The 21,150-nt window shown below is 46.1% G+C and overlaps 1 long non-coding RNA gene across 4 annotated transcripts; it reads left to right on the forward strand.

Moving 5' to 3' along the window:
• Positions 1-755: 755 nt before the first annotated feature.
• On the forward strand, positions 756-8,827 carry LOC125283644 (uncharacterized). Of its 4 annotated transcripts, none has more exons than XR_008958909.1 (5): positions 756-888; positions 2,127-2,366; positions 4,498-4,599; positions 5,070-5,285; positions 7,675-8,827. It is a non-coding gene; the product is annotated as an uncharacterized LOC125283644 (long non-coding RNA). The 4 variants fall into 4 exon arrangements; XR_008958910.1 differs by having other exon boundaries at positions 4,501-4,599; XR_007191592.2 differs by having other exon boundaries at positions 2,127-2,280.
• The last annotated feature ends 12,323 nt before the right edge of the window (positions 8,828-21,150 follow it).

Genomic DNA, 21,150 nt, shown 5'->3' on the forward strand with positions numbered 1-21,150 from the left:
TGGCTCAAAAAATATAAGCTCAGAATATTTTATATGTTTACTAGCATTTAAATTTTTTTAATGTTTGCTATAGATAAAAACCACCCTTAGGAAAAAGAAGATGGGTGTTACTTTATTAACTCAGCAGTATTAAATCTTATTTTCCATTTCATTCAAGAGACTATGGTGCAATTAAAAATAGAAGTCCTTTTGGGGAGCCTGGGTTGCGCAGTCAGTTGGGCGATGGACTCCTGCTTTAGGCTTAGGTGGTGATCTCAGGATCCTGAAACCCAGCTCTGACCAGGCTCTGTGCTCATCAGGATGTCTCCTTGAGATTCTCTCTCCCTCTGCCCCTCCTGCTCGGGCTCTCTTTCTTGTCTTTCTCACTCTCCAAAATAAATAAATACATAAATATTAGATAAAATTCCTTTTATTGATGTCGAAAGTGTGAGAGTGGTTAGTCTCTGAAATCGCAACTCACGTGCCTCTGTATGGACCTGAGAAGGCACCTTTGCCACGTTAAAGCCACCAAAATTTGAAATCCTGCTGTTTACCTTTACTGTTTTGGACATTAATTTACTACAAATTATAAAGTGTGATTTCCAGCAGGCGACAGAGCTGATTGGTGAAGAATTCTAAACATCAAGTTCCTGCTTGGTTTACTGGTCAAGGCTTTATCTCTTGCCCGTGCCTTTTAATCCACATTGCGCAACACTCCATAAAATTTGTAAATTTCGGGAACAATGATGCATGCGCCTCTCCTCACAGGCTGTTGCAAAACCAAGTCTATGCTAGAACTCTGCGTATCACGATGTGGTGTGAAGGAGCCTTTCAGTGTTTCTCAAGAGAATTGGAGCATAAAGTTCACATACGATTTTTGTGCTTTTCAGGCCTCTACACCATCTGAAGGTAAGAGAGCTAGCCCCAAACTAATTTGTCTCCTTTTCATGTCTTTACATATTTCCCCTACTTTCTCTGTGTTTCTGCATTTACACATCTTGATCCTTTCAGGTCACAGATATCAGTCTCTGTGAAACTCCCCCCTCCAAAATTTGGAGGGATACATTATAAATATGCATTGTTAAGATTTTTAATTATGAAATAGTATTAAAGAAAAGGTCTATTTTAGGGGCGCCTGGGTGGCACAGCGGTTAAGCGTCTGCCTTCGGCTCATGGCGTGATCCCGGCGTTATGGGATCGAGCCCCACATCAGGCTCCTCCGCTATGAGCCTGCTTCTTCCTCTCCCCCTCCCCCTGCTTGTGTTCCCTCTCTCGCTGGCTGTCTCTATCTCTGTCGAATAAATAAATAAAATCTTTTTTAAAAAAATAAAGAAAAGGTCTATTTTAAAATTTTTACATGCTCTTTTTAAAAATTTATAAAACCATATTGTTGAGTAATATTCATTCATTCATTTATTTTTTCTTAAAGATATTCGTTGCTTATTTGAAAGGAAGAGAGAGAGAGCACAGTGGGGTGGGGAGGAGCAGGGGGAGAGGGACAGGCAGACTCCTGGCTGAGTGTGGGGCCAGACCCAGGGCTCAGTCCCAAGACCCCCGAGATCATGACCTGAGCCCAAGTCAGACGCTTAACCAACTGAGCCACCTGGGCTCTCCTTAATTCATTTATTACTTTGAAAACTTTTGAGCACGATCGAATGCTGGAAGCCCTTCCGGGGAGATTGGCTTGAGGACATGAACATGCTGTCTACCCTGAAATGTGTCCAAGATCCAGACACAGTAAGAATTGAAACCACCAGATCAGTAAAACAGTATTTAGTAGGAGTTTATTGTACATGTAAGTACAGTTTGCAACGGGGAGCTTCCAAACCCAAACTGTATGAACTCAGGGGCGTGGCCTTACACGATGGCTTATGAAGTGACAATGAGGAGGTTGTCTAACCTTTACAGTGACCGGTTATTACGATGTGGGTTTCCAGGGGGCAGGGAATTGGCTAAAAGCAATGATCTCATACCATATTAGGAAGATGACTGCAGTTTCTCCTGTGATTATCAGAGGCATTTACAAGAAATCTTAGGCTTCAGTTCACGACATAAGCTAGATTTAGTTTTTGCTGATGTGGCTTAAAGAGTTTTGTCTGCTTGGGGGATTTTCAAGCTTGGTCTCCATTTTGTTTTCTTTTGAGAAGGGTTAGCACTCTGGTGAGGAGACAGGCTTGCAACAAGGGCGGTGTTGGTGAACGGTGCTGTCCGGGGGTCTTGTGGAAGGAGTACATGAGCCGTGGTCACATCTGCTGGGGGCTGAGCTGCTTCCCACGGAAGGAAGACAAGGTGGAGCTGCTTGTATGTATGCCACGTATTTTGCCTTTTCTACTGTGCTTGGTGCTAAAACGGTCAAGATCTGACTTGAGTCTCAACAATCTTGGGCGGTAGGTATTATCTATATATGTATTTCTAGTTGTGGGCGAAGACCGCAAAGAAGCGACACAACCTCACCTAGCTAGTGGGTGCTCGGAGATTAGCAGAGGAAGTAATACTCCAAAATCTCGAATTTCCATTCTAAAATGCCAAAGTCAATTTTTTTGGGTAATTTTAAGAGCTTATTTATTGCTATTGCAGAAGCAAAGATGTTCATTAAAAGATTCAGAAAAATATAAAGAAGAAAAAACATAATCTCAGTTTCCACCAGACAGTATTTGCTTGCATGGTTTTAAGGTTTACGTATCTTGCTGAGGGGCCGTGTGGCTCCCTTGCATTCAGGGAAGCCACCAACAATAACCTGAAGGGAAATCCAGTCTTTTAAGAGCCCCTCTAAGGTCCACACCCCACAGCAGCGTGAGCCTCGCACAAGACCCCAGAGCCTTCCCTCTTCCATCGCCAACACTTGTTAGAGGCTGTTGAGGTGCAGGTGCGGGTTCCCATAAAGTCAAGTCAAATATGTGAACTGTGTGCGTGGGCAGGTCTCAAATTTTCCATTTGTCAGTGTCCTCATTTTGGTGTGGGCTCTCTGGACGTCTAGTGAGAAGACGTGTGACTAAGGCCAGACACAGAGTGGGGATTCAATACACATTCTACTCCCAGTTTCTCTTTATTCCTCTGCTCCAAAAGTACTTCTGGTACAATCCATTGATGAAAAAAATGTAGGTGACTGCCCCTCCGCCAGATTCCAGTTAGGGAGAAGAGATATACCACCAGGGTCAAGTGGTACCAGAGGAGGCTCCCCATTCCTCCATTCACAGAAGGTCCCAGCCTTGTTATCGTCTTGAAGTAATGCATTGAACTCCTTCTCCAATGGGACAACATCCCGGTATCTTCAACTGAAATTGAAGGTTGTACTGGGTAGAAAAGTGTCCCCGCCCGAAATTCATGTGCACCTGGAACCTCAGAATGTGAAGTTATTTGATATGGGTTTTTATAGATGTGGTCAAGTTACAGTGAGGCCACATTGGGTAGGGTGGCCCCCATGACTTAGAAGCAGAGGGAAGTTTGGACACAGACTCATGAAGAGAACGCCATGTGAAGTGGTGGAAACACACATGGAGAACACATGGTACCATGGACACAGTGATAGGATTTACACTGTCACAGGCCAAGGCATACTAAGGATTGTTGGCAGCCTCCACGAGCTGGGGGAGGCAGGGAAGGGTCTTCCTTCAGAGACTTCAGAGACAGTGTAGTTCTGCCAACATCTTGATTCAGAACTTCTGGCCTCCAGACCCGTGACAGAGTAGCTGCATGTTGTTATCAGTCACCTGGGCTGTGGCACGTTGTGATGGTAGCCCCAGGGACCTGACGCAGAGGTGTTCCATGGAAGCTCCACGCACGTCCACAGCTCTGTCACCCGGATCTCCACCCGGCCACGCTGGTCCTGGAGCACGCCCGCCATTTCACCCCCTCCAGACCTTGCTCACAACGTCCTCTCCATCCGGATGGAATGTCTCTTCCCACACAGCACGTCGCTGGCTTGTCTGGGTCTTTAGAGGCTCGACCTGAAACCCAGGAGAAGGGCTTAAGAGTAACTATTTCAAAATCAAAACCCTCATTTTTGGTGGCTGTGTATCTATTGTGGGAGACGCTTCCCTCAATTGTTGAAAGCACTTTCTGACCCCATTAGCCATAAATTCCAGCGTCACCCTTCTGTGCTGAGCTGGTAGAGAGGTAACAGCCTACACCATCCTTTGACTTACTTAGTAATCAGGAAATAACAATGCTTAATAGTAGATGTTTCATTAGTTTACTTTTTAAAGTTGAGGACAGGGGGTCTTAGTGGGGGTTTTGATACATGTGTTTTTAATTTTTTTTCTAAGTGTGGAGCTATTTTAGTACTCTAATGCCATTTGGCAAGCCAGCCCAAAACTCAGTGGCTGAAACCAATAACCATTGGTCTGTGTATGATTCTGCAGTGCGGGCAGGGCTCAGCTCGGCAGTTCCAGTCACCGCACTTGGTGTTAATCCTATGGCCGCAAGACAACCCCACTCCTGCGTCTGGCGCTTCTGCTGAATGGCTGTAACAGCTGGCAGCTGCCCACATAGCTTTCTCTCTCCGTGTGGTCTCTCCAGCAGGGTAGCCATAGCTCTGTGGCATCAGACATCCGTCACATCTTTGTGAGCAACTGGAGAGAGTTTGGGGCGCAGCCAGCCACTCAGTGGTATTCTTGGCTGGTATGTATCCTTGCAATGCTGGTGTGGTGGTGAGCATAGTACAAATGACCTTGAACCAAAATTCACGCCGGCCGGGCTTCCCCAGCCTAGACTTTGTGATGTTGTCTAGTTTACTAAGCTAGTGTCACCATGGCCATTCTCTGTGCTGCCATCAACGCAGACTTGCTTTCTGAGGAAAACTTCGACTCTATCTTCAAATACTGCCTCAGAACTCCATCCTGTGAGGGGAAAAGGGCCCTTGAACAGGCCAGGGATGGCACCCAGGGAGGGCCCCCATCGTGTGGATGGCCTAATGGGCACTGAGTCCATCAGTTCCTCCCGTCAGACTTTCAGAGAGCTGTGGGTTGCATTTGGGTTGCATTATTTTTAATCAAAATAGAATTTCTTTTACCCAACTGTGCTTTGGTCGTGGTACCCCAAGTCTACATTAAGGGGAGCTATTTTCCATTCAAGCTTTTCTTCATGTGCAGATGTCGTCAGGGACACTGTTGGCTACGTCATGAAGAATCCCCTTGAGATACTGGAGACCGATATGTCAGGGTTCTGCTAAATGAACCTGTGCTTCTCCGGAACAACTAAGTTATTAAACCATTTGTTGGCACTGTCAACAGGCAACTGATTGCGTCTTCCTCTTTGCATTGGCTGTTGGAAGTACAGAGCCAATTTCAAGTGTTCAGCAACTTATGGTGGGTATTTCGAGTCCTAATCTCCCTCCCTTCTTTATCTGATGTTTTCTCTCCCGTTGTCTCACATCCCCAAATTCTTATTCTTTGCTTCCAATTATGTATTTTTTTTCTTTGTCATTTTCCTCTCATAACTTCTGGTCCTGGTTCTAAGACGTGGTAAGTGCTTTGTTAGATGTTTTCACTGCCCCACAGACGTTAATGACCCCAACTCTCTCGGGTGTGCTGTGAAGGATTATCTTCTGCCAGACGTGTTCTCCTCTGACTTAGCTGCTGAGGAAATTTCTAATGACTTTTCGAGTCTCAGTTCAAAGACCGTAGACAACCTCTGTGAAGTTTCGCAACGCTTGCAGAAGACTTATGTCGTTCTTCCCCCGTGCTCTCATGTATTTCATCCCGCCCCTCCCAGCCCAAACGTCTGACCCAGATTTCATTGCATGACGAATATCGTCGAATGATTGACTGAGTCATCCTTGTGTTTGTTGAGTGTTCTTAGATGTGGTCGATCTCTCATGTAGCTGGGGAGTGTGAGTGTTCTTTCTTCACTAATGCAGCTGTTGGGGCTCCTCTGTCCCCGGCGGCCCCACCAAGACTGTAGCAGAGAGATCCCAGACTATGTCCACATCTATGTCGGCACTGCAAACGGGGCCCTGTTATAAGCCAGTTATGGTTCTGAGAGATTTGCTTTGTAGATCCCTAAAGTTGTTACCAAATTATGGGGAAAAAAAGCATTTAAAAATATATCTTATTTGTAATAGGAATGAATGGCAATGTTCAGTAAAATGTGTCTAGATTTCTGGTTCAACAAATCACTCTTGGCTCTGTGGATGCTTTCAGTACAATAAAAATTTGATAGCCCCGAGTTTCCAGAGAGCTTCAACAGTTGGTTCTGATCTCCTCACGCATATAAATGCTGACGTGGTAGAATGTGTGATACTTTCAAACTGGGTATTTCCATATGATATCGACATATATAATCGCCAGATAACAAACGTGAGCTGAGACCGTTTACATACCTCCCACATCTAGCATTTCCTTGCATTCTCATAAAGAATCAGTTTTCTTTTCTTTTTTCTTTTTTTTTAGTGTTTTTTTATTATATTATGTTAGTCACCATACAGTACATCCCCGGTTTCCGATGTAAATTTCAATGATAAAGAATCAGTTTTCAAATGCTGAAGGAGAAGAGATGCAGGAAATTGGAAATATTTACAAAGTTTGGAGGTACATATGATTCTCATTATTTTAACTATGGAAGTTTTGTTCAGAAAAATCTGTGGAAAAAAGTGCTCGATAGTTGAAATCTTTAGCATTCACAAATTAATGCATTTATGATTTTAAGAAATATCCTGTTTCACAATACTTCATATTAGTGCCACGTGGATGCTTAAGAATGTACGTTCTGTGATCAGTCTCTAGAAGAAAGGGGGGAAACTCCAGACAAATGGCTTAATTTTTGAATAATGGCATTTATGGGCATTTTTAGTTTATGTCTAAATGCTGAAAATTTTGTGAATGAAGCGCATCCAGAGGAGTATATAAAACGGCCACATAGAAAGCCACCATTTTACCATGAGTGATGTCAAGAACTTACAGAAGGTTTTGATTATCTGGTGGAAGAGGAACAGAGAGAGCAGCTGGGGACCTGGTTTACCCAAGTTTGATTGCCGACTTTGACATGCAAAACAAAGGGGTCTCCACACCCCTTCCTTCTCTGATGATCTGTGAGGTGCCTCGTGAGTTCACTTTTATTTTTTACTTATTTATTTGTAAAATATTTTATTTAATTGAGAGAGAGAGTGTGAGCACGAGCAGGGAGGGGCAGAGGGAGAGGAGAAGCAGACTCCTCGATGCAGGGCTTGATCCTAGGACCCTGGGATCATGACCTGAGCTGAAGGCAGACACTCAACTGACTGCGCCACCCAGGTGTCCCCCTGAGTTCATTTTTAATTCAGAAAGTTGGGTAGAACTACATCAAAAACTAGGGATGTACTGTATGGTGACTAACATAATATAATAAAAAAATATTATTATTAAAAAAAAAAAAGAAAGTTCGGTAGACATTTCCTCAGCTTCAGGGCTGGTGCCAGCGCTTCTTGCTTAACAAAGAAAGGTGCAAGACAGGACAGGAGGCCCGCGGGTCTGTGGCTCCATTGTCACCTGCGGCCCCGGCCACTCAGGCCCTTCCAGCGGAGGGATCGCTTGGGGGCGCCTGGTCTGAGCGTCAGGGCCGAGCAGCAATGCCCCGTCCGCACCGGCCGTTGGCCCTCGCCTGGCAGGTATCGGTTTGATGAGCCCGTTCGCTCGAATGAAGGGAAACTATGTCAGCATGTGTTAAAATGTGTCCCGAGTTTAAAATGTCACCTAACAGCAGGTATTTCTCAATTTCTAGATAAAGACGTAGAAAAAGAAGAAAATGCAAGGAACTCTGGTTGGGAGATTCTTGGTCAAATTCCTTTCCGGGGGCTTATTTATGAACCCGGTAGTTGATGGCTTTGTTTCCCTTTCTTTGGAGAATAAAATGGAATTGAAAAAGTATATGCATTCGGGCAGTGAGACCGGGATCTGAGTCTCATACGCAAAGCAACAAGGGAAGAGAATGCGTAATGCTGGCGAAATTCTGGTGAGAAGCCTGCCTGTGTCCGGAAAGTGGGTTCACTTGCAGCCTGTGCTTCAGCTTAGGGCCCGAAGCTCAGCTCAGTGCACTCGTCCGCCTCGGGGGAGGCCACGGCCCTGGCCTGCGGACACGGTGACCTGGGGGTCCCTCGAGGGCTTGTCCGTGGCTGTAGAAAAATGCCTCTCCATTGTCTCTGGGCCGCTTCAGGTGGCCGAGTTCATCACCGCTTGAGTAGGGGGCAGAAAACGGAGCCGGAAAGACGTGTGCCTCCCTCCGCTTCCCTCCATCAGGGCGCACGGGGGAGTACGACGTTCGAACGTCGGCCAAGTGACTGAATGGGCCGTGCAGAGCCGTGTGCCGCAAAGCAAACCACGACAGCCTGAAGGACGGTCAATGGGATCAGATCGAATTCCAGTTGGATCAGACCCGCCCATCAGCGAAGCGGCGCACGGGAAGCAGGGAACGCAGATGAGATGACAGTGCCATACCAGGCAAAGGCAGCGAATAAACAAGCAAATGAACAAAGCCCCCAAACCCCAGGCAGACAGAGAGCTTTCTACTTTATGCGACGCTGGGCACACGTGAACAGTGGTACGGTCACTGCCGGGACGCCGTGAGTCAGCTGTATCATATTCCAGCTACGAAGTGGTCGCCCCTCGTCTTTGCTTGGCCCCAGCAATTATTTTACAATATAAATAGCTGGTGTGTGTGCTCAAACATCACACTTCCTTTGTTCCCCTCAATTGTCTACACTATGTTTTCATCACCATCAGCTCTCGATGAGGTGACGACAAAATTGGTTCTCAGAAAATACACCTTTTCTTCAGTGGTGACATGCTCATTCACGTGGTTTATGTTTATATGTCAGGAAGTTATTTTGATCTCAGTGTTTAACCATAAATAAACATGAATAAAACCGTACATACATTCCCCAATTGGATTTTGCTTTTATTATTTTTTATATTCCTGTCAATGGTAGGGCATTCTCTGTCTTTCAACAGGAGTTTATTATTCTAATGAAACTCATACTAGGTAAATTCTCCTTCAAGTCAAGCACCTTGTTAAAACATGTCTTCTGAAAACTTGTGTAGGCCATACAGTCTTTAAACCAAATGTCGTGAAGACAAGGGAAGTCCAAGGAGATGTTGAGTAAAAGAGGGTAAACAAACAAGACGACACAGTGTGGCTTGGGGACCCCCGATCACAGCCCGAGCCATGGTGCGGCTTGCTTGTTTGTTTCTCTGTATAGAAACATTTGTGGAACACTTGGCCAAAGTGTATAAAGGTCTGTTATTAGATGTCAGTACCATGGTACCCATTATTTCTCTTTACCAGTGACTCGACAGGGACAGGTAATCCTGAGACCCTGGTAAATCAAGGCGAAGGTTAGGTCACCAGAGCAGTTCCCGGGGTCCTGCTTGAAAGATCCATCACATGAGGCTCCCAGTGGGGCGTGCAGAGCGTGGCTCCCACAAAGGGGACATTTCAATCTTGAAGTACCTCTAGTTTATATTCTAATAATGGCAGATTTGACATCGACATTTTCCAGGGACTCATGGGTCGTAAATTGATAAATCCTGGGATCATTTACTACATGCAATCTTGACAGACCAGGTGTGGTCTGCTGAAAGCACTCCATAGATGCGGACCCTCTGTTACCTTTCTGCTCATAACCCTCATGAGGAAGTCTGATGAGCATGTTTCCAGGGAGATTTGACTAGGTCATTTCTTCCCTTTTTTCCTTGTCTCTCCTGGGTCCTCTGGAGAAAGAATGCATTACAGAGCCTAGCAAACCCTTTCCCTCTCCAGACTCAAAACGTCCCCATGCCTATCTGCACTGTTCCACTTTGAAAAATAAATACTTGGCCATCATATTTACAACCAATCATAGATATTTTTTGAAAAGGTGCCAGGCTAGGGGGTGCTTGGGTGGCTCCGTTGGTTATGTGCCTGATCTCAGCTCAGGTCATGATCCCGGGGTCTGATGTATATTATATGTATTGAAGTGGATGGTTTTCAGGATCAATGTTTTCTCTCACCAGCATACAATAGGATCTATGATATGTATCGGTTACCTAGTGTGTATACATACAGTGTGTGTGTATATCTGTATATGTCAGTTACCTATTGTATAGCGGTAAGAGAAAACCTTTACCCTGAAAACGATCCACTTTGATGTTGCTTTTCAAGTTGACAGAACTTCAGTCTGAACCGTCCTTCTTGTGCTTATTGTAACAGGTGCACACGTAACGGGTGAAGCAGGAAAGGTTGACGACCACTCTGGGATCTTGAGCAGACAGTTTCAAAAGCAGCAGCCCTCCTCAAGGCGAGGGAGAAGGACGAATCCCATGCAGGTTTAGGAAAGAGCAGTTTTCCCAGATAAAGACTGATTCATGTAAGAACATTAGAGTGTTTTTATCTACACTTAAATATTTGGCTTACGCTCCTATGACGTCACGCGCTGCCTGTTATCATGAAAAGTTCTGTAGGAGACGTTGGTTCTACTGGATGGGGAGCCCTTTGGAGGAGGGGCTGGGGCCCCACTTTTATCACCCAAAATGCCGTTCCGATAGAGGCAGCTGACCCATGTTTGCACGACAAGTGACGTAAGGCGCCATCAGGTTCCCCAATCTCTCCTCTCTTCTAAACTTTGGTATTTAAAAGTTTCCTGTTTAATTCTTATTTCATATGGATGAAGCATAGAGAGTGGGGTCCTGATAAGAGTTCTAAATAGGCCAGGTTGGGTTCTGCCTACAGAACCCTAAGGAATGTTTATTTCCTAACAAGGGAGCTCTGGGAACATAGTTTAGTTAGGCTGATGAGCAGATTAGCATCGTTCTTCCTTCCAAGATGTATGTGAGTTCTAACTCACATAATGTTCTAACACGATATTTCTCATGTTTTTAGCCTATCAGGTTAAATGAAGAGTGAGGCCGTGGGGACAGCAGGCCTACCACCACCGCACCGTCTGGATATCTGACACGGCGCTCCACTGTCCACTCAGCCCATGGGCCTGACACGCACCTGGGGAGCCCGCGGGAGCCCCTGCTGTCTGGCCGAGCCCGGGTTCCCACCGCTCTGGGGAGCCATGTTGGGGCCTCCAGAGTGGTCACCACTCTGCCTGCTTCCTTTGTCTTTGCCCGCTCTTCTCCTCCTGCTCCCTGCCGGCTCTCTCCATCTGTCCACAGGCTCCTGGTTTCCACCGACGGCTCCCTTCCTGTGCTCTGGCCCTGCTTCTGCTCAGTGCCTTTCTCTGCCCCATATTTATATTCCCCACGAAAAGACCTCAGCGGAGGCTCTTTGGATCTTTTGGCCCCAGGCCCCTGGTTAGAGGCCTGCCTTGGATTTAGACACCAGTGTGCTGAGTTGTGGCAGGAAGATGGATTGCATGATATGAAGCATGGCTTAGCAAACAACTTTCAGGTTTTCTAACTGCCAATCACTTGTGATTAAAGATGGGTGCCCTTCTCAGCAGCCTGGCTCTGTGGGCTGTTGAAACTAAAGAAGGCTAAGATGCAATTCTGCCTCATATGGATTTACTAACAGGCAGACCAAGGCCAACACACGGCTGGATTTTGTGGTCTCAGTGGAATTCCTACTCCGTGTCCTCCGGTACAAGTGGTGGGCCCACAAGTCTCCCTGTGAGGGTCGGTCTTCTTGGATGGGGACAGGCAGCCACTGTCCTCAGTCCTTGTCAGGTGGCGAGCTCCAGACCTGGGGCCCTGCTCCATATGCATGAGATGTAACCAGATTGGAAGACCTCTCTACAAGGGCAGCAGAGCCTATAAAACTTTCTTGTCCAATTGCATTTTTTGAAAGCCATGTATTTCACCAAGGAAAATTTGCTAATTACAGAAATTTCTGTGGCAGATTTATGTAACAATCCCTCCAAATCTTGCTACAGCCAGCCCCGCAGTATAGATTTCTGGTTAGCGAACCACTAGCAAGGTATCCTCAGGCTTTACAGGAACACGACCTTCTAGGTGCATACATTTGGCACTCTTGATTTTGGAGTAGTTGAAAGTTTGCTACGGGTGGCGATCTCTGTGTCAGCTGAAATCTCTTACCTGCTTCAAACGTCCTTCAGAAAATGGAGGGGTGGTAGGCCCTTCGAGAACCTCCGTCACACACGATCCCATCCAAGACAGAAATGAAATCAGCAAGATGTGTTTGCTCGCTCCACTCCAAGTGCAGAGAAATGGATGCGTTAATAACACAGGGAAGAAAGGCCTGGCATCAAGTAATTCACAAATCGACCCTCTTCTTTGTCCATGGTTTTTCCTTTGCGCATTTTGAAAATAAAAAGCTGGTTTACATGGGTTCTTTTCCCCCTAATTTTTAAAGTTCCTCAAGCATTGCAGGCAGTTTTCATCCATTTCATATAAAAGTATTTTCCACGTCTTCGGAAATAGTTGGTTTAGGCCAAGAGCCTCAAACTCATTTGCATCAAGAATTTTAAGATTCCTTTTCCTATCTTAATTTTGTCTCCTTTTACTTCTTATTTCTTTTTTTACCCAAAGATAATTCTGGGTAGAGACGCCTGCTGTCTGTTGGCTTGGCAGGGTGCAAACTCTGGACTGATGGTCACGCTGAAGTGTGGGCCGTGGGCCACTCCTCCGGACAGTGACCCCTCAGTGTTCTCTGTTTTTCCGCTTCCCACTTCCTTTTCTCTTGGTGCCTGATGAGCACCTCCAGCTCACCCCGACCAGAGACCAAGTCCAAGGGCCCTCCGACCAAAACGTCAGGCAGACGCATTCAGAGGCACGATCCCAGAGCCAGAGGTTTTGCCTCAGAGACTGTTTTGGTCTGCTCGGGCTGCTGTAACAGATAGCACGGGCGGGGCTCGTAAGCGGCAGACACTCATTACTCGCGATCAGGTGCCGGCACGGTCAAGTTCTGCTGAGGGACCTCTTCTGGGTCGCAGACTGCCGACTTCTCTCTACATCTTCACATGGCTGGAAACGCGGAGGAAGTTCTCTGGGGTCTCTTTACAAAGGCACTAATTCCATTCGTGAGCAAACCCCTCTCAGGAGCTGATCACCTGCCGAGGGCCCCACATCCTGATTCCATCATCTTGGAATTAGGATTCCAACATAATGAATTTGGAGAGGATGCAAGCATCCCATAACAAAGATGAAACAATTCTGATATGGGGTGGAAAAGACAGAGGGCTGAAAAATTTTTCATAGAGTGACAAAGATATAAAAGGAGTGGTGTTCTTAATTTAGGGAATGTTCTGTTCCCAACGACCAGAGAGTGGCCCGGCTGCCCCTGAGTGTGCACTGCCCTCCAATAGAGGGGGACACATGTAAGCAAGACCCCGAACGGGTCCCGGGCTATCCTGTAGCACGCGGGGATATGGAAGCTGGAAGGTTAAGTTCTGTCCCCTGGCAGAGGTGAAACAGAACAAAACCTGTTGGGGATCCCTCAGACTGTGGGAATGATGGATTCACTTCTGTTGTTTCAACTGGTTATTTCTAACAGCTGAAGCCTAGGACACTAAAGCAATTTGGGGCTTGAGTGGGAGCGAGAAGGCAACTATTTAGAGTGAGACAAGGTAGGTAGGGTTCACTAGGACTTCTGGCCAGGAAGGAGGCAGTGATGCCAGGTGTCTACACTTGGTCGGTTGTGTTCCAGCCCCGCCGTCAGTGTGACTGTCACAGGGAGTGTGAGGAAGAGGATGGTGTGCGGAAGGACGAGGAACAGCTCTCTGCAGGCAGGTTATACCGAGGATAGTGACTCCCTTAACCAGGGCCTTTGAGATCGTTTTTGCCGTACATTTAACTGGCCGGCCCCCAGTATGTAGACATAAATATAACACTTAAAGAACATCTTTCTCCTCCCTGAGACTCCAAGGCACAGATGGTCGTCTTGGTAAGTTCTATTCGACTTGCAGGAAACAATTCGTTTCTACTTTATAATAAGTTATTCCCCAACTTCAAAGAGAAAATCGTGCTCTCCATTCCATAGCTAGATAAGGACTGTTCAAGAGAAGGCAATGCAGGCATAGTTTATTTGGCACAGAGGCGTAAATATTTTAAGTGAGATATAGTTCAGAAAATCCAACAGTATATTTAAAAAAAAAAAAAGATGTGATAAATCAGACTCATTCATGAATGTGAGGTGTCCGTCCCTGGAAACACATCACTGGAATTCACCACATTAACCAAGACTCCAGTATACGATGCATTGAGCACCTGAATGGGTGCAGAACACACTCTTGGTAAATCCAGTGCATATAGTGGAAATCGCTAATAAAACTAGAAACAGAAGCGAAGTCATCAACTTGTGACAGTTCTATCCGCCGACAGAGCGTACTCTACCCTTACTCAGGGCATTCTGATATTTCCTCTAAAACTGTGAGCGAGGTGAAGATGTGCATCATGTCATCACTGTTGTTGCTCAGTGTTTGTCCTCAAGCTGCTGAGCGATGCTGCAAAGAAAGGAAAAGAAGTAAGTAAGGATTGAAGGACATAAAAACTGTCGTTACTTCCAGATGACGTAATCATCTACCCCCAAAGTCCAACTGTTAGAACTAGTAAGAGAATCCACCAACATTTTCAGAGACAAGAACTTATGAAATGTTAGCATCTCTCAGCAGTGACAATACTAACTGGAAAATGTAACCCGAACACTATTCAATATAGTTGTGAGAAACTGTAGAGTATACGGGAATTAATCATCAATGCACGGGAATGCCGTGTGGGAAGCGGTGTGATGTCCCTCACAGCGACACCTGGTAGACTGGCAAAACCAAAGATACCATGAATGGTGTCAAGTTTGGTGGAATGGGAACGCAGGAAACCTTTATGTAGACAGGTGCCGCCATTCTGAAGCGCGACCTGGCAATAGTAGTCAAATTAATATGTTCGTTATATTCTCACGTGGGTTCAGCATGGGGCACGTATGAGGGTGCTTACTGTGGTGCATTTTTGTGGGAGACATTTGGAACTTGGAGACAGTGATGGATAAATGTGTAGACATAGCCCTGGAGTAGAAGGCGGCGGTTCGAGGCAAAATGAAGAGAGCTTGAAAACATCGTGCTCAGGGAATAAGAAAAGAAACGAAATACTACGTGTCACATGTGTAAATTAAAAGAAGTGCACACGTGCGTGCATACACACACACACACACACATTTCAAATGATTCTCGCTTCATGAGAAGACGTTACAGGCAAAAGAAGACTATGGGACTTGGTAAAGATATTTACGGCTGATACAAATTCACACATAAATCCAGAAAGGAGACACACACTTCCCTTTGGTCTGTAACTGAACTACGCCCCTTGTTCAGCTGCGTTCCAGGTGACAGATTGTGATGCAGTGTGTGTTTCTTGACAAATCACTAGTATATTTCCCATCGCTGTGTGGATTTGCCAGAACTGGTTGACACGCTCTTTCTTGTCAGCGTGGACATCCCTCGTTGGATGGTTTTCCTGTCTGGGCCATGACGTGATGTGGGAACGGCTTCAAACTCTTCTAAGGACTCGAAGGGAAGGGATATGGGGAGTGGAGAAGAAAGGGAAAAATAAACAAATTCATAAGTAAGTAAATAAATGAAACAAGGAAAGGGCTTTGCATGGGTAGGGATGATATTGTGCCAAGAATTCAGGAGCGTGACCAACTCAAATTTTTATACTTGATGTCCCAAACAGAAACTTTAAGAAAATGCTGTCCATGATTCGTAGGTATTTAATTAAAAGAAATGCCAACCTTCTGCACACACAGACTTCACAGGAATGTTCATGACAGCTTTGCCTAAAGTAGCCTAAACCTCGGGGAAAAGCCCCAAATGTTAATCAACATGTGAGTGGATATAAAATCGTAGTTTCCATACAATGGAAGGCTACAGGAGTAAAAAGCTCCTAACACATGCAACATTGAAGGATCTCAAAGAAAAACTCTCCCTGACCAAAAGCCAGATAGGAGACTGCATGTGGATGATTCCATTTGGATGATATTCTGGAAGGGAAATCTAACCTACGGTGGTCTAAAGCGTGTCCACGGTTGCCTGCTGGCTGGTGATGAGGCCAGGTAGCACTGTGACATCTGGGTGATGGGAATGTTCATCGTGATGGCAGCCTCACAGGTGTAGACACCAAATCCACCAATGCCGGGTTACAAATACTCCTCCCATAGTCATCTGTTGTAATCCAGGCAGATCCTGAGACGTTGGGGATGTGGTAGCATGAAGAACAATGCGGACTGTCGATATCCTGTGTCAATCTCTGATTTAATGATATTTTAAAATGTTAATTATATTTAATAATGCAATTACAAGGCAAGAATACCTCCTTCGTGTGTCAGACGTTCCCAGGATGCGTGCATGTCAGAGGTTGGGGTGTCAACTCGGCAGCAGTTTCCAGGAAACTAATAACCTGGGGGTATTTGTATCAGATTTCACTGACATTGGAGACAAAAATCTATTCCTTTTAACTGCATCAACATCTTTAAATATTTGGGGTCAGCTATCACGTCTCTGTTTTCTTCTTGAAGCTGACCATCACCAGTAACTGTAATCTTCCCAATAAACAATGATTTTGTTATTCACCATCCTCCCTCCAGGATTCCAGTTGCTCACAACTGGATTTACACGGATTTACACTCTAAAAGTGCCTGCAGATCCTTCCACAGTGCTGGGTGGAATGGTCACATCAGGATTAACATCTCCCTTTCTTCCAGAACCTCTTTTAAAGATTTTATTTATTTATTTGAGAGAGAAAGAGGAGGGGGGAGGAGCAGAGGGAGAAGGAGAGACAATCTCAAGCAGACTCCCCACTGAACACAGAGCCCGACTCGGGGCTCGATCCCATGACCCTGAGATCATGACCTTGGCCAAAACCAGGAGTCGGACACTTAACCAACTGAAGCACCCAGCACCCCCTCTTTTTTTGTTTTTGTTTTTTTAAAGATTTTATGTATTTATGGAACCTCTTTTAATGTAGCTCGAGAGCACATTCAGTTGGGTGGTGTTTTTTTTTAACGATTTTATTTATTTATTTTGAGAGAGAAAGAGCATGTGCAAGGGGGAGGGGCCAAGAGAGAGGGACAAGCAGGCTCTCTGCTGAGCAGAGAACCCAGTGGACATGGGGCTGGATCCCAGGACCACGGGACCACGACCTGAACTGAAGGCAGACGCTTCCCTGACTGAGCCACCCAGGCGCCCCTCACTTGGGGTTTTGGCCAGGGAATTATGCCACACATTCCCTTGGAAGTTTAGAGTTTCTGAATCGTAAACTTCTGAAATAACCTGCTGTTCAACAGTGCAGAATTGAAATGCAGGAGTTGATGTGACACTTGACAAGTTTCACTGTTTGGAACGTAGACTAATATTTCGGACTGCTGAGGTTTTCACTTTTTGTTTTACTTGGGTCTTAATCTAACCTACGCATTCACTATCCATGAGAACGCGCCATCTTGAATGAATGTGACGAGTGGACCATTTGCTTTCCAGATTTGTTTCTAAGCCTGTGCTGAAGGTCTGTGGCACTCCCCTGGAGACCCCCTTCCACGTGGCATCGTTCCGCTCACCAGCACACTGAACTCGCGAGGGAGCCCGTCTCCACAGTCATCCTGCCTACACAGGAATGGTTTCCATTCATAAACAAGAATAGTGCGTTAAAAATAACACCTGTACTAAGAGGTGAATTTCATGACCATTAGTGTAGTTTTTGTTGTGCCTTAATGGACTTTGCTTTCCATAGAAGTGTGTGTCTGAAATTGTAATGGGAATTAATGAGAAAATGTGATGCCATGTAAGCTTTCGCTGACCCCCACTTTTCCTGACAAAGCTATGTGACGAGGTACAAACAAGATTCGGGTGGGGAGGAGCCGCTGCAAGAGTGCCCCAGAAACAGGAGGCACATTCATCCTGGTTTGAGATGAGGGGAAGGGAGGCTGGTTCGCTGCTCTGAACCCTTTAGAACATAATCAGTGTTGTTCACATTAATGCTCTAAGAGGGAATGAGTGTGAGCAGATCGCGGTGGGCACTTATTTAAAGGAATGGAGCAGGAGGAAGAGAGGCTGATTAAAGCCAGAGCCTTTAAAGAACGAAGGTTTGGTGTGAGTGTTCTCAGAAGCGGAGGGGGCGGGAGGAGTGAGTGCAAGGGTGAGCTCATAGTTACGTAGGGAAGAGACGAAGGCAGGAAAACCAGGGGAGATTCTAATTTTACTACCCATTGAAGAATTGGTCAGCAAATGCCTGTTAAATTCCGAGAATAGGGTGAGGATGGGGGAAAACGAGGGCCGCTGAGGGAGGGGTTGTGTGGTGCAGACTTGTCACCCAGAGCAGGGCAGGAGAATTTACAGAAGCACTGGGGACACAAGGGCTCGAGCCTGGCCGGGCTTTCCACAGGCCAGCCTCAGCCCTTCCTTTCCTCATTTATGTATCTGGAGTCTTAGACACTCATATTTTATAATTAAATTAGATTGTCAACACAGCAGGAGGAATTTCAGATTAAGTAAATGCTGGTATTAGAGAACATGGCCTATTTAGATCATGAATTGTGCTAGTTTTGTTTTTTCCACCTAATGATACTCTACTATCATGAGTTTCACTGTGTGATTTTTCTGTTTGGTTTATTTGCACACCATAGTGACAAAGAGACGTACTGTTTAATAAGCCTAACCAAGGCAGCTATTGGTCTTCACACACACCAAAGAACCAAAGATCAGTTCCCAGACCTTAGCACGCAGGTAAAGAAGTCACTCGTCATGCTTTCGTCTACTGTCCTGCCCTGTTTGATGGCTCCAGTCTGCAAGAATTCTCATCCAGCTTTCCGATAGAAAATGTAAAACCCTAAAGGAACGGGTTCAGACATTTAAAAAAGTTAACATTATCTTTTTTTTTTTAAAGATTTTATTTATTTATTTGACAGAGAGAGAGACACAGCCAGTGAGAGAGGGAACACAAGCAGGGGGAGTGGGAGAGGAAGAAGCAGGCTCCCAGCAGAGCCCAATACGGGGCTCCATCCAGGACTCTGGGATCATGCCCTGAGCCGAAGGCAGAAGCTTAACGACTGAGCCACCCAGGTGCTCCAAAAGTTAACACTATTTTGAGAAAGAAATGGATAATGAAAAGTGTCATCAGTTGTAACAATTCACAATTAATTCCTATATTTTTTATTGACATCTCACAGCCTGAGAATAACATGACCAAAGAGTCTCGGAAAGCCACCCAGTTCCTTGTTGAAAAAAGCGTAGAAGATGAATTTGAATACTGAGAAGCAAAAGTTAGCTGATAACACGAAATGGAAAAGACAGAAACATGTGGGAGGCAGGCTCCGAGCGAGCTCCTTCCAGACCGGGCTCTGCCAACTGACGTCAGCCCGCCGTGAGCCTCCCCCAGATCTCGCAGACCAGCTGGGCCGCCCAACTGTGCAGGCTGTGGACTGGTGTTAAAATATTTGGATGTGGTCACGGAGAGTGAATAGACTCCTAGAATCACAGACTGTTTCCACTGCTAGCAGAAGCCTTGGAGATAAAATCCCTCCACGAAGGGTGTTCTCCTGAATTCAGTTTTGTCAGTTACATAAATCAGATAAATTCATGATTTCAAATCAGATTTGAACTTACTAACAAGACTGATGGGTTAAAACCTTTTGAAAATCAAACTATGTTGTGTGGTCCTATTTTGGGCTTAAAAATGTGCCATTCTAGTACGTGCATGAGAATCAGGTTTTTAAAAATGGGGCTAAGTTCTGGAGAAAAGGCAAATCAAATCTCAGTCCCTCAGGGTCTCTCTGTCACCACTGATGCCTTCTACAAATAATCACGGAGCACCTGCTGTGGGCCAGGCTGGGTTCTACCCACCTGGAATACAGCCGTGCGTGAAACAGACAGAACCCCCTGGCCTCCTGTGACTGAAAGCCTAGTGAAGGCGACAGAAACAGTGAAAACATAGTAAATTGTTTAGTGTCCCCTAAGATGGAAATACTATAAAAAAAAATGGGGCAGAGAGAGGATTTGGAAGAGACATAAGACTAACAGAAGGGTAGAGGGTGGGACTGGTTGACAAGCAGTTATTTGGGCAATGACCTGGAGAAGGAGAAGTGAGCCAAGTGGAAGTCCAGAAGAGCCTTCCAGGCAAAGGCCCTGGGGTTGGATCCCCTCGTGCTGGCAGAGCAATTGTGAATATCGAGGTTGCCGGGGCAGCAAGAGGGGCGGCCATGTGGGAGATGCGTTAGAGAGGGCGTGGGGAGACCTACAGGAATTTATGGGCCCTTGTAACATCTTAGTTTTTGTTCTGGGTGAAATGCAGAGCAACCAGAGGGGTTTGAGCAAGGAGTAGGAGTCATATAATCTGGTTTATGCTTTTAAAGGATTGCTTCGGTGGAAGTCTGGAAGCTCATCGCAGGGCAGCAGCCTCAAAGGGGGAAGAAGGGTTCAGATTCCGACACACTGCATTTTGAAGGGGGAGCCAACCCCAAGAGGTGGCGGAATGGATGTGGGATGAGAGAGAAAAAGATGAGTCAGGCATAACCTGACGTTTTTGGCCTGAGCTACTGGAGAGAAGGCGTTTCCTTTCCATCAACAGAGATGGGATTACAGTGTGATTCTGTCACCTGCTGTGTGCTAAGCCCAGTGCCAGGTGCTAACTCCCTGAGCACGAGCCAGGCCAGTATTTTTCCATCTTCAGGCCTTGACCAGTTAGGATGCTAGAATTCAGTGATTCTCAATTACAATGATTCAAAAACTCCAATAGAACGATGCTTTGGATACTTTGGTGTCCCCTCCCCCAACACAGCTGGGGTGCTGGAACATCAGCCCTGTCAGCTGAGGGCTGCAGTCCTCACCGGGCAATGTCTGTGAGCACAGGGAACCCCCTTGCCTAAGGAGGAGCCAATATCCGGCTGACGGGGGTACAAAGTCTGACCTCTTGAGTGCAGCTTGGAAAGCATCGGAAGGGTCACCTAAGTTCCGGGGTCTCCCACAGGATTGGCCGAGGACTCAGTGAAAAACAGCTTCATCTTCTCTTCTGGAAACCAGACAACCATCAAGGGCCAAATCCTACTGAAGCCCAACTGAGGCTATGCGGGCTTGCCAAGAGAACAGAGGGGCTGTGTATAGATTGGGGGTGGGGGGGCAACAGGATCTAGACAACGCCTGCTGGCAGGGTGCAGAGGCACATGCCAAGGAGGGAGTGACCCAGAAACCCGAATGGGGCTCTTGGGTCTTCCGTTTCCACAGGAGACACCTGATGCTGGCCCAGAGTAGTAGGAAAGGTCTCTCACCAAGTGCAGGTCGGCTCC

The sequence above is a fragment of the Ursus arctos genome, unplaced genomic scaffold (genome assembly GCF_023065955.2).
Source record: "Ursus arctos isolate Adak ecotype North America unplaced genomic scaffold, UrsArc2.0 scaffold_13, whole genome shotgun sequence".
Lineage (NCBI taxonomy): Eukaryota > Metazoa > Chordata > Mammalia > Carnivora > Ursidae > Ursus > Ursus arctos.